The sequence below is a fragment of the Rhinopithecus roxellana genome, chromosome 13, assembly GCF_007565055.1.
Source record: "Rhinopithecus roxellana isolate Shanxi Qingling chromosome 13, ASM756505v1, whole genome shotgun sequence".
In the NCBI taxonomy this organism is placed as follows: Eukaryota; Metazoa; Chordata; class Mammalia; order Primates; family Cercopithecidae; genus Rhinopithecus; species Rhinopithecus roxellana.
The window spans coordinates 14,817,587-14,830,649 of NC_044561.1; the positions used below are offsets into that span (position 1 = coordinate 14,817,587).

At 42.1% G+C, this 13,063-nt stretch overlaps 1 pseudogene; it reads left to right on the forward strand.

Moving 5' to 3' along the window:
• The first annotated feature begins 373 nt into the window (after nt 1–373).
• On the forward strand, nt 374–2,265 carry LOC104682569 (annotated as a pseudogene).
• The last annotated feature ends 10,798 nt before the right edge of the window (nt 2,266–13,063 follow it).

Genomic DNA, 13,063 nt, shown 5'->3' on the forward strand with positions numbered 1-13,063 from the left:
AGCCTAGTTAACCACCCCCCCACCCCCACAAAAGGGCCAGGGTTCTCTTCAGGTACTCCTGCTGTGAGACAAGAGTGGCAGAACGACTCCCACGCCCTGACAATTGGAAGAGGTCAAGCTCCCAAGGTGCCCATCTGCTCCCATGGGTTTGGCCTGCCAGGGAAGAGCTCAGCAAATCCACCTGAAAGAGGGTGAAGGGTAATGAAGTCAGAGTGAGTGTTGACTGATTGCCTGATTCCAGAGATTTACCCTCTTCCAGATGCTAGAAGCATCTTCACCCCATTTTCTTACTGCATTTTCCAGGCCTTGTAGTTACAGTATATTCTCTTTTAAAACAAACACAGATGCAACCCCATCTTTGTCAGTGCACAAAATGGCGCCCTACAGCCTACTGGTGTTCTGGCTGCAGAAAGCTCTGGGCATGCAGCAGTACCATGTGGCCTCAGTCCTGTGCCAACAGGCCAAGGTGGCGACGAGCCACTCTGAGTCCAAGTACATCCACTATGACCTGCTAGAGAAGAACATTAACATTGTTCGCAAACGATTGAATAGGCCTCTGACCCTCTCAGAGAAGATTATGTATGGACACCTGGATGACCCTGCCAGCTAGGAAATCGAGTGGGGCAAGATGTACCTGCAGCAGCGGCCAGATAGCGTGGCCATGCAGGATGCGACGGCCCAGATGGCCACGCTGCAGTTCATCAGCAGCAGGCTCCCAAAACGACTGTGCCGTCCACCATCCACCATGACCATCTGATTGAGGCCCAGCTCGGGAGTGAAAAAGACCCACGCTGGGCCAAGGACATCAACCAGGAAGTTTATAATTTCCTGGCAAATGCAAGTGTCAGATATGGCGGGGGCCTCTGGAAGCCTGGATCTGGAATCATTCACCAGCTTATTTTGGAAAACTATGAATACCTTGAGGTTCTTCTGATTGACACTGACTCCCACATCCCCAGTGGTGGCAGCCTGGGGGGCATCTGCATTGGAGTTGGGGGTGCTGAGCTGTGGGTGTCATGACTGGGATCCCCTGGGAGCTGAAGTGCCCCAAGGTGATTGGCGTGAAGCTGATGGGCTTCCTCTCCGGTTGGACTTCACCCAAAGATGTGATCCTGAAGGTGGCAGGCATCCTCACAGTGAAAGGTGGCACAGGTGCAATCGTGGAATACCACGGGCCTGGTGCAGACTCCATCTCCTGCACTGGCATGGCGATAGTCTGCAACATGGGCGCAGAAATTGGGGCCATCACTTCCGTGTTTTCTTACAACCACAGGATGAAGTAGTACCTGAGCAAGACCTGCCGGGCAGACATTGCCGATCTAGCTGATGAATTCGAGGATCACTTGGTGCCTGACCCTGGCTGCCATTACGACCAACTAATTGAAGTTAACCTCAGTGAAGTGAAGCCGCACATCAATGGGCCCTTCACCCGTGACCTGGCTCCCCCTGTGGCAGAAGTGGGCAAGGTGGCAGAGAAGGAAGGATGGCCTCTGGACATCTGACTGGGTCTGATTGGCAGCTGCACCAATTCAAGCTATGAAGATATGGGGCACTCAGCAGCTGTGGCCAAGCAGGCACTAGCCCATGGCCTCAAGTGCAAGTCCCAGTTCACGATCACTCCATGCTCTGAGCAGATCCGCACCACCATTGAGCGGGACGGCTAAGCACAGACCTTGAGGGATGTGGGCGGCATCATCCTGGCCAATGCTTGTGGCCCCTGCATTGGCCAGTGGGACAGGAAGGACATCAAGAATCAGGAGAAGAACATAACTGTCGCCTCTTACAACAAGAACTTCACGGGCTGCAAAGACACAAACCCTGAGACCCATGCCTTCGTCACATCCCCAGAGACTGTCACACCCCTGGCCATTGCAGGAACCCTCAAGGTCAACCCAGAGACCAACTACCTGACAGGCAAGGATGGCAAGAAGTTCAAGTTGGAGGCTCCTGATGCAGATGGGCTTCCTCAAGCAGAGCTCGACCCAGGACAGGACACCTACCAGCACCCCTGCAAGGGCTACCACTGATCACATCTCGGCTGCTGGCCCCTGGCTCAAGTTCCATGGGCACTTGGAAAACATCTCCAACAACCTGCTCATTGGTGCCATCAACATTGAAAATGGCAAGGCCAACTCTGTTCGAGTGGTTCCGTGCCGGCAGTGCCCTCAACAGAATGGAGCTGCAGCAATGACGGCGGCACCTCCTCACAACCCCCTCCCCACCTCACGCAGAGCTGGCGTCATGTTCAAGTTCAGCTCCATGTGAGCCATCAGCGCCACCAGCCATAGCTTCTTACTCCAAGATGGCGTGACCAGACATGCTTCCTGCTCCCCGCTCAGCCCACGAGTGACTGTGGTTGGGGGGTTCTTAAAATAACTTTTTAGCCCCCGCCTTCCTATTTTTAGTTTGGTTCAGATCTTAAGCAGCTCCATACAACTGTGTTTATTTTTGATGACAAGACTCCCAGCTAAAGTTAGAAAAAAAAAAAATACGGTGGCTCATACCTATAATCCAAGATCACCTCAGGTTGGGAGTTCGAAACCAGCCTGGTCAACATGGTGAAACACCCATCTCTACTAAAAACACAAAAATTAGCCGGGTGTGTGGTGTGCACTTGTAATCCCAGCTACTGGGAGGCTGAGGCACAAGAATTGCTTAAACCTGGGAGGCGGAGGTTGCAGTGAGCCGAGAGTATGCCACTCCACTCCAGCCTGGGCAGTAAGAGTGAGACTCTGTCTCAAAAAAAAAAAAAAAAAAAAAACAACTAAATACAGTAAAACAAAACAAAGTAAAACAAACAACAGTGATAATAATAGTAACCTTTAGTTTCCTATAAAACTTGGTTCTTGCTACATGCCTGCACTTTCCGGCCTTCAACCTCCTAGTTCAGCTTACCTTTAGTGATTCCATCCTCTCTGTCTTCCAGAATTCATGCCTGGGCACAAAAATTGCTTGCTATTCCAAAGAGGTAATTAAAGCAGGACGAGTCTGATTTCCTGAAGAGGGGAGAGCCAGACAACCTGGCTGTGAACTCAACCTAGCGTTTAAGTAATCCTCGAATTCGTTTGGCAAAAGCAAACCAGCAGTTACCCAAGATAAGAAATCAGGTAATTTTTTTTTTTTTTGCTCGCTTGCTTGCTGGCTTGCTTGCTTTTTTGCCTACGTGAGAGAAATTACTAAAAGATTCTTATCTTGCTTTCTAAATAATCAGTCTTGCCCCAGCAGAAAACAAAACAAAACAAAACACGGCTGTGTTATGTTCTGCACTGGGATGTTTCAAAGAACAGGTCATGGCTGGCAGCCTTGGGAAACTGTTATGAGTGCAGCTGATGTGAGGCGGTAAAGGCTGGAGTTTAGAGAAAATGAGTTTCTGTGGAGAAAGTAAAGCAAAAAATCTCATGGTTTTAATCTTAGTATTTTCAGACTCATTTCTGTCCTTACTCCCCAAAGTTTTAGAATCAGGAACATGTGTCCAATGACTTCTAAAGCCAAATATGCAAGGTTAAGCAAACTTTGCAGGTTACCTGCACTGCCCTCCATAAAACTGTCCTCACTTCGGACAGCAGTCACAGGTTCCAGAGCTCCCAGGTCCCGCTCCCTTCTAACCAGCTGGCTACAAGCTCAGAGGCTCCCACTACCTCCTCAGATGTAATGTCACTAGAATGACTCAAAGAACTCAGGAAAGTGCTATACCTATTATTACAATGTTACTTTAGCCAAAATACACAAATCAAAACCAGCCAAAGGGAGAAGCATAGGGTGAAGTCTGGGAGGGTTCCCCACCTGAAGCTCCTGTCATCCCCAAAGATGTAACCTTCTCGCTACAGTGTGGAAAACTGCCAACCAGGGGAGCTCACTGGAACTGAAAAAAAATTTTTTTAATGGACAATGTAATAACTGTACATATTTATGGGGTGCATAATGATGTTGTCATACAAAAAATTCACAGCGATCAGAACAAGATTGGCATATCCATCATCTCAAACATTTATCTATGGCAAATACTATGGAGGTTCCACAAAAAACTGCAAATAGAACTACCATATGACCCAGAAATCCCACTACCAGGCATTTATTCAAAGGACAGGAAATAAATCTATCAAAGAGACATCTGCTCTCCCATGTTTATTGCAGCTTTATTCACAATAGCCAAAGCATCCAACCTTGGTGTCCAACAACGGAGGAAGGAATAAAGACAATGGATAAAGGCAATAGAATACTATCAGCCAGGCCAGGCGCAGAGGCTCATGCCTGTAATCCCAGCACTTTGGGAGGCCGAGACGGGCGGATCACAAGGTCAGGAGTTCCAGACCAGCCTGGCCAACATGGTGAAACCCCGTCTCTACTAAGAACACAGAAAGTAGCCAGGCGTGGTGGTAGGCGCCTGGAGTCCCAGCTACTCAGGAGGCTAAGGCAGGAGAATTGCTTGAAACAGGGAGATGGAGGTTGCAGTGAGCTGAGATCGCACCACTGCACCCCAGCCTGGCGACAGAGCAAGACTCCATCTCAAAAAAAAAAAAAAAAAAAAAAAAAAAAAAAAAAAATATATATATATATATATATATATATATATATATAATATCAGCCATAAAAAAGACTGAAATCCTGTCACTTACTGCAACATGGATGGAACTGAAGGACATTATTTTTTATTTTTATTTTTTTTGAGACAGAGTCTCGCTCTGTCGCCCAGGCTGGAGTGCCATGGCCGGATCTCAGCTCACTGCAAGCTCCACCTCCCGGGTTTACGCCATTCTCCTGGCTCAGCCTCCCGAGTAGCTGGGACTACAGGCGCCCGCCACCTCGCCTGGCTAGTTTTTTGTAATTTTCAGTAGAGACGGGGTTTCACCATGTTAGCCAGGATGGTCTCGATCTCCTGACCTCGTGATCCGTCCGTCTCGGCCTCCCAAAGTGCTGGGATTACAGGCTTGAGCCACCGCGCCCGGCTAGGACATTATGTTAAGAGACATAACACAGGAACAGGACCTCTTAGCAAAAAGTATCAGATGTAGTCTGAAGGGCCCGTCATGAATAACAGACACTGCTATCACTGGGGAAATTCCAAGGGCTTAGAGGTTACCTCCTAGGTATGGTGAGATAAAGGCCAGCCGAATTTTCATTCATACAATGAGGAAATGCGAACTGAGACTTGATGACCTGATGGATCTCACCATTCTACCTCTTCTCAGCCCTCATTTCTTTTGACCAAACTATCTTACCTGATTAAGGAGCTGTCAGATCCAGCATAGGGTTCTGAGAGTCCAAACACTGGGGTCTCCTCTTAAATCCCCCATCTCGCTGTGTAATCTTAGAAAAGTCCCTTAATTTGTTGAGCTTGAGTTTCCCCAGTTGTAAGTGAAAGTGTTAGACTATAATCCATGAGCTACATCAAACTGATGGTTCGTTCTATGGCTAAGCCACTAAAACTCTCTGAGATTAAATTTCCTCATCTTTAAAATAAGGAGACTAGATTAGATGATTTCTCCCTGGGCTAAAAATCCATGATTTGAGTACCTTACAATCTTTGCAAAGTGTAAGGAAAAGATGCATCAGCACTATTCCACATGGCAATTCTATTATCTAGTTTATTGTCCTCTCCTGCCCCTGAAATAACAGAGTGGCTGCCTAATGTGTTTTCGGGTGCCCCTTACACAGATGGATGCCAAAGATTTTCCCCTGTGTTTCTGGGGAAATAAAAGAAACAGAAAGTGGGAGGCAGGAATAAATTTTAAAGGCTGGGTAAGGGACCAGCCAAGAAGGCATAACTGAAAGAATTTTTGTCCCTTAGGTAAATATTATTTTTGCACTAACTACATGTTGCAAAAAGTAAAGAACATTATATACAGGAAAAATACCTCAATTCCAAAATGTAGGCATTTTCAACTTGTTAGGCAAATGTACTTTCCTGAAGGCCCATGAACATTTTGTATTTAAAATAAAAGTAAATAAAAGCTATATGTTAATACTGCTGATGTCTCACACAGCGACAAGAAATGACCCGTTGCTGGGTCATTTAGTTCATGTCTTTGTCATTGATCTTGACAATAAGACTATTTAGTTACTAGTGTGTCTGGCCCTCTGAATCAATAGCTCACAAATTTTTGGATCACACACTCCCAAAAAGAGTTAAAAATGCATACTCCAAGTACCCCAAAATGTATGTCATTCATTTTTAAATTATGCATGCATCCTATTTTATTTAAATGTGTCTATTCAAATAGGCCTTATTACTTTTTGAAATCATGGTTTATGAAAATATAACAATTTAAAGATCTGGCTCAAAATTCAGTTTATTTTGATATTTGGTTTTAATGGTCATTGTATGACCTGCATATCCTGCATTAATAACCACCATTAATGGTTACCAAAATTATAAGAATAAATAATACAGGGGTCCAAACAGAAGAATCATGTCATTGGCCAAGCTTACTCAATCTTGATAATCATTTCTCAGTTATGCAAAAGTTTTAGTTCAAATCTTGTTAGTATATTTTTATATTTCCTAAGGCCTATTACTTTTTCTTGCAAGTAAGAGGTGCAGCATTGTTATATATATATATATTTACATTTAATAGGCTTTAATTAGACTTTAATTTTAATAGACTTTTAGTTTTTAGAGCAGTTCTAGGTTCACAGCAAAACTGAGCAGAAAGTAAAGGGAGTTCCCATGCACAGCCTCCCCCACTTAACAGCATAAATGTACCACAGTGGAAGATCTATTACATCACTGAACCTACATTGACACATCATCACCCAAAGTCCACAGTTTACATGAGGTCCACTCTTGGTGTCATACATTCTGTAGGTTTTGACAAATGTATAATGACATGCATCCACCACTATTGTATCATACAGAAAATTTCCGCTACTCTAAAATTCCTTTAGGCTCAGCTTATTCACCTATCCCTCCCTACAATTCCTGGTAACCACTGATCTTTTTACTGACTCCATTGTTTTGCCTTTCCCAGAATGTCATATTGTTGTGAGGTAGGAAGGGGAACTCAACTCTGGAGGTGGGCTTAGACATCGGACCAAATTAAGGACTAGCTAACGCAGGTCTGGGCAGGAGCACCTCCCCCTAACACAGGCTCACCAGTGTGCCATGTCAGTTTACCATTGCCACGGCAACACCCGTCAACCCAGAAGTTACTGTCCCCTTGCCAAGGCAACAACCCGTCAACCCAGAAGTTACCACCCTCATTTTATAGATTTCTGCATAAACCACCATTAATTTGCATATAATTAAAAGCGGAGTTACATATGAATGCAAACCTGCCTCTGAGCTGCTACCCTGAACAGCACTGCCTATGGGGTAGCCCTGCTCCATGAGGAGCAGTACTTCTGCCATATCAATAAAAGTTGTTATTTAACACCACCTGGCCTACCCTTGAATTCTTTTCTGTGCAAAGCCAAAAACCTTCCCTGGCTAAGACTTAATACTGGGGCTTGCTTGTCCTGCATCAGTTGGACTCATACAGTATGTAAGCTTTTCTGATTGATTTCTTCTACTCACATGCATTTGAGTTTCCTCCATGTCTATTCATATAGTGTTGAATAACCATAGTTATTCATTGTATGGATATACCACACTTTATCCATTCACCTACTGAAGGACATCTTGGTTTATTCTAAGTCTTGGCAATTATGCATAAAGAAGCTAGAAACATCCATGTGAAAGATTTGTGTGAACTAAGTATTCAACTCATTTGCATAAGTATCAAGGAAGTACGTTGCTGGATCACATGTAAGATTTTTGTAAGAAACTGCCAAACTGTCTTCCAAAGTAGCTGTACCACTTTCATTCCTACTAGCAGTGAATGAGAGTTCCTACTGCTATCACTTCTTGGCCTTTTGGTTAAGATCAAGTGTGGAGAGTTCCTATTGCTCCACATCCTCACCATCATTTGGTGTTCTCAGTTTCTGGATTTTTGCCATTTTAATAGGTATGTAGTGATATCTCATTTTTGTTTTAATTTGCAAGTTCCTAATGACACATGATGTTGAGCAGCTTTTCATATGCTTATTTGCCACCTGTGTATGTTGTTTGCTGAGGTGTCCATTCAGGTCTTCCATTTTTAAATATGGTTGTTGGTTTTTTTATTGTTAAATTTTAAGACTTTTTAATGTATTTTGGGTTATAGTCCTTTATCAGACATGTCTTTTGCAAATATTTTCTCCCAATTTGCTGCCTGTCTTCTAATTCTTTGTACAGTGTCTTTCACATAGCCTAAGCTTCTAATTTTAATGAAGTTTCATTTATCAGCAATTTCTTTGGTGTTTTATCTAAGAAGTCCTTGTCAAATCCAAGGTCAATTGCATTTCTTCTGTATTATCTTCTAAAAGTTTTACAGTTTTGCATTTTATGTCTAGGTCCATTAGGTCCAAAATATAATCTATTTTGAGTTAATTTCTGTGAATAGTGTAAGGTCTGTGTCTAGATTTATTTATTTTTTTGTATGTAATGTCCAGTTGCTGACCAGCATTTGTTGAAAAGACGATCTTTTCTTTATTGTGTTACTTTTGCTTTTTTGTTGAAGATCAGTTGACTATATTTGTGTAGGTCAATTTCTGAGCTCTCTGTCCCGTTCTATCGAGATAATTATGTGTTATTTTGTCCATACTATGCCTTCTTGGTTGTTGTAGCTTGATAGTAAGTCTCGAAGTCAGGTGGCATAAGTCTTCTGACTTTGTTCTTCTCCATTAGTATTTTTGGCTACTCTTGGTCTTCTGCCTCTTCCTATATACTGTAGAACCCGTTTCTCAATATGCACGAATAGCTTGCTGAAATTTCACTGCGATCGTAATGAGTCACTAGATCAAGTTGGGAAAAATATCCTGACAATTTTGAGCCTTCCTTTCCATAAACATGAAATGTCTCTCCATTCATTGCATTTTCTATGATTCTGTTGACAAGTTTTGCAATGTTTTTCATACAGATCTTGTACATATTTTATTAGATTTATACTTAAATATTTTATTTTTAAGGTGCTAATGTAAATGGCATTGTGTTTTTAGTTTCAAATTTCAGTTGTTCATTGCTATTATATTAGGAAAGTGATTGACTTGAATATTAACTGTATATCCTTTAAAGTAATACTTACTTGCTATAATCACTTATTCATTTTAGGAGGTTTTTTTTTTCCTGTGTAAACAATGATATCATCTGCAAACAGAAATGGTTTTATTTCTTCCTGTTCTATATAATAATAAAATAATGAATGTTCTTTGTAAAAGAATATATAAAGGGAGGTATAAAGTAAAAAGTAAATGTTTTCCTCCCATTTCATATCTCACAAGTAACAACAATGAATGTTTTAATTGTTTCTTCTTTTAGTCATTTTATATTTTTATATATATTTTACATTTGTATATTTGTATATAAGCATTTGTATATATATGTATATAAAAATACATACATATGGGTAGGTATTTTTAAAATTTTACACAGACCCTGATCTTATTATATATGTAGTCTACAACTTGTATGTTCCCCTATTTATTCATATTTATTCATATTAGGCTACAGATGTCTGTATCACCAGTTTTCTAGCTTCATAGAAATCCTTTGTGTGGCTATACCACAAGATCTTTAACTAGTATCCTATTGGTAGACACTTAAGTGTTTCCAGTTTTTCAATGTTGTAAACAATACTATAGTGAATATCTCTGTTTATGTATTGTGCGCCCTTATGCAATAATATTTATAATATAAAATGCCTGGGAGAGGCTGGGCACAGTGGCTCATGCCTGTAATCCCAGTACTTTGAGAGGCCGAGGTGGGTGGATCATAAGGTCAGGAGTTCGAGACCAGCTTGGCCAATATGGTGAGGCTGAGGCAGAAGAATCACTTGAATCCGGGAGGCAGAAGTTGGAGTGAGCCGAGATTGCGCCACTGCACTCCAGCCTGAGTGACAGAGTGAGACTCCGCCTAAAAAATCAAAAACAAAAACAAAAACAAAATTCCTGCGAGAAGAACTGCTAGGCATAAAAAAGCCATAAACTTTGAAATTTCTGACTTCAGCTTTGACATGTAAAGAGCTTAGAAGTCATTAGTCTTGTTCTTCAATAAAAAGCTGGAGAAATGAAAAATTGATAACTTTTCATGTACTTATCAGAGAACTAATATGACAGGGCCAATCATCACCCCAAAATTAGCAGTGACAGGCACAATCCAGAGAGACACATCCCAGATAGAAGCTGTGAGCGCCATAAACAGGAACACTCAAGAGGAAGTTTTGGTGAATTTCTGGAAGTCAAATATAGGATAATGCAAAAAACAAAAACTTCCTGAAGGCTGTGGTTTTGATGGCGTAGTCCCCACACTTTTGTGTACTTTAACTATGGGAAGTCTACCAGGACCTAAGTGTTCCTTTTTGAGATGGAATTTCGCTCTTGTTACCCAGAGTGGAGTGCGATGGCCCGATCTTGGCTCCCCACAATCTCCGCCTCCCAGGTTCAAGCAAGTCTCCTGCTTCAGCCTCCGCAGTAGCTGGGATTCCAGGCATGCACCACCATGCCTGGCTAATTTTGTATTTTTAGTAGAGATGGGATTTCTCCATGTTGGTCAGACTGGTCTTGAACTCCCAACCTCAGGTGATCCGCCCACCTTGGCCTCTCAAAGTGCTGGGATTACAGGCATGACTCACCACACCCGGCTCAGACCACAGTGTTTCTTGCAGGGGGAAGAAAAAATACTCGATGTGAAATACAGTCAGATATTCTTCCTTAAGAAGGGCCTAATTTCCTGGGGTAAGTCTTTGCCAGAGTGTTATCCTAGATAGGGAAGGACACTCTTCCTGCTGCAGCTCCATCTAGTCCTCCTTTCTCCCCTAAGGGGAAAACACATATTACAGAGAGGATTCAGGCCTCCAGTAAATAGATTGGGAATACTGTAGTCGGGGAATGGAGTAGGGGGAAAGGGAAATGGATAAACAGGTGTGAAGATCACAGCCCGGGAACATCAGCCCACTGAAAGACTGATCTAAATTGGAAGACTGTAGAATTCATTCCTCCCCAACACCTTAACAACACCGCCACAGGATTTCAATAAAATAACAGTACCTTATAGCTGAAAGAGACAGGAGACACAGGCTCTCTCTGAGTAGGAGTGCTTAGGGGAATTTCAAAATAAAGAGGGAAGACAAAAATAAGGACAGAGGAATGTAAAGCCTCTGACACCTATAACTGAGTAATTTTTAAATGAAGTCCATTTTTAGCCAGATGTATACATATCTTTATACTAGAGAACTATTTACCTCTAATTCTTATGACCCAATAGATACAAAATGTTTTGATTTCAATAAAAAATTATAAGGCAGCCAGGTGCAGTGGCTCACGCCTGTAATCACAGCACTTTGGGAGGCCGAGGCAGGCGGATCACCTGAGGTCAGGAGTTCAAGACCAGCCTGGCTAACAAGGTGAAACCCGATTTCTACTAAAAACACAAAATTAGCCAGGCATGGTGGCAGGCGCCTGTAATCCCAGCTGCACAGGAGGCCAAGGCAGGAGAATCACTCAATCCCGGGAGGTGGAGGTTGCAGTGAGCCAAGATCGCGCCATTGCACTCCAGCCTGGATGATGGAGTGAGACTCCACTTAAAAAAAAAAAAAATTATATATATATACACACACACATATGTGTATGTATATGTATGTGTATATACATGTCTGTGTGTGTGTATATGTGTGTTTGTATGTGTGTATATAGATAGATAGATATAGATATAGATATGTGTGTGTCATGCCAGAAAACAAGAGAAACTACCCAGTCTGAAAATACCAAGCATTAATCAGAACTTGATTCATTCATGATAGAGATGCAGGAATCATCAGACTGAACATTTAAAATAACTATGATTGACATGTTAAGGGCTCTAATGGAAGAAGGCAACAAGAAGCAACAGAAGGTAATACAAGCAGAGAGAGGGAAATTCTAAGTACAGATCAAAATAAAATGCTGGAAACCAGAAACACTGTAACAGAAATGAAAGATGTCTTTGAATATCTCATTGGTAAAGTAGACATGGACACGGAAAATATTAGTGAGCTTCAACATGGGTCAATAAAAACTTGCCACACTGAAACGCAAATGGGAAGATAATGAAGAAAACAAAGCAGAACATGACATCTGAGAATTCTGGGAGGGTTTCAAAAAGTATAATGAATGCATATACTAAAAGGGAATAGGGAATGGAACAGAATACATATTTGAAATAATAATGGATGAGAATTTTCTAAAATTAATGACAGACACCAAATTACAGATCACAGATCCAGGAAGTTTAGAGAACTCCAAACAGAAAAATACACACACACACACACACACACACATATATAAACTACTGTGGTCTTGATGGGGTAGTCCCCACACTTTTGTGGACTTTAACTACGTGAAGTCTGCCAGGACCAGTGTTTCTTGCAGGGGGAAGAAAAGATAATCACTGTGAAATACAGTCAGATCTTCTTTCCTAGATTCTTCTACATATATATATATAAATATATATTATATATTTATATTAAAGCACATATATATATATTTTTTATATATCTTATAAAAGAAATACTGTGCCTTGGCATACCATTCTATCTGCAGAAAACATAAAGACAAAGAGAACACTTTGAAAAAAGCCAGAGAGAAAAAAGAAACTTCACCCCTAGAAGAAGAAGGATAAGAAGTACAGCAGGTATTTAATTAGAAACGTGCAACCAAGAAGACAGTGAAGTTAAATACTTAAAGCACTCAAAGAAAAAACAACACCAACATTAATCTAGAATTCTTTTATTTTTATTTTTTTTTGAGACAGAGTCTCGCCCTGTTGCCCAGGCTGGAGTGCAGTGGCACGATCTTGGCTCACTGCAAGCTCCGCCTCCCGGGTTCACGCCATCCTCCTGCCTCAGCCTCCCGAGTAGCTGGGACTACAGGCACCCACCACCATGCCCAGCTAATTTTTTGTATTTTTAGAAGAGATGGGGTTTCACCGTGTTAGTCAGGATGGTCTCGATCTCCTGACTTCACTATCTGCCTGCCTTGGCCTCCCTAAGTGCTGAGATTACAGGCGTGAGAC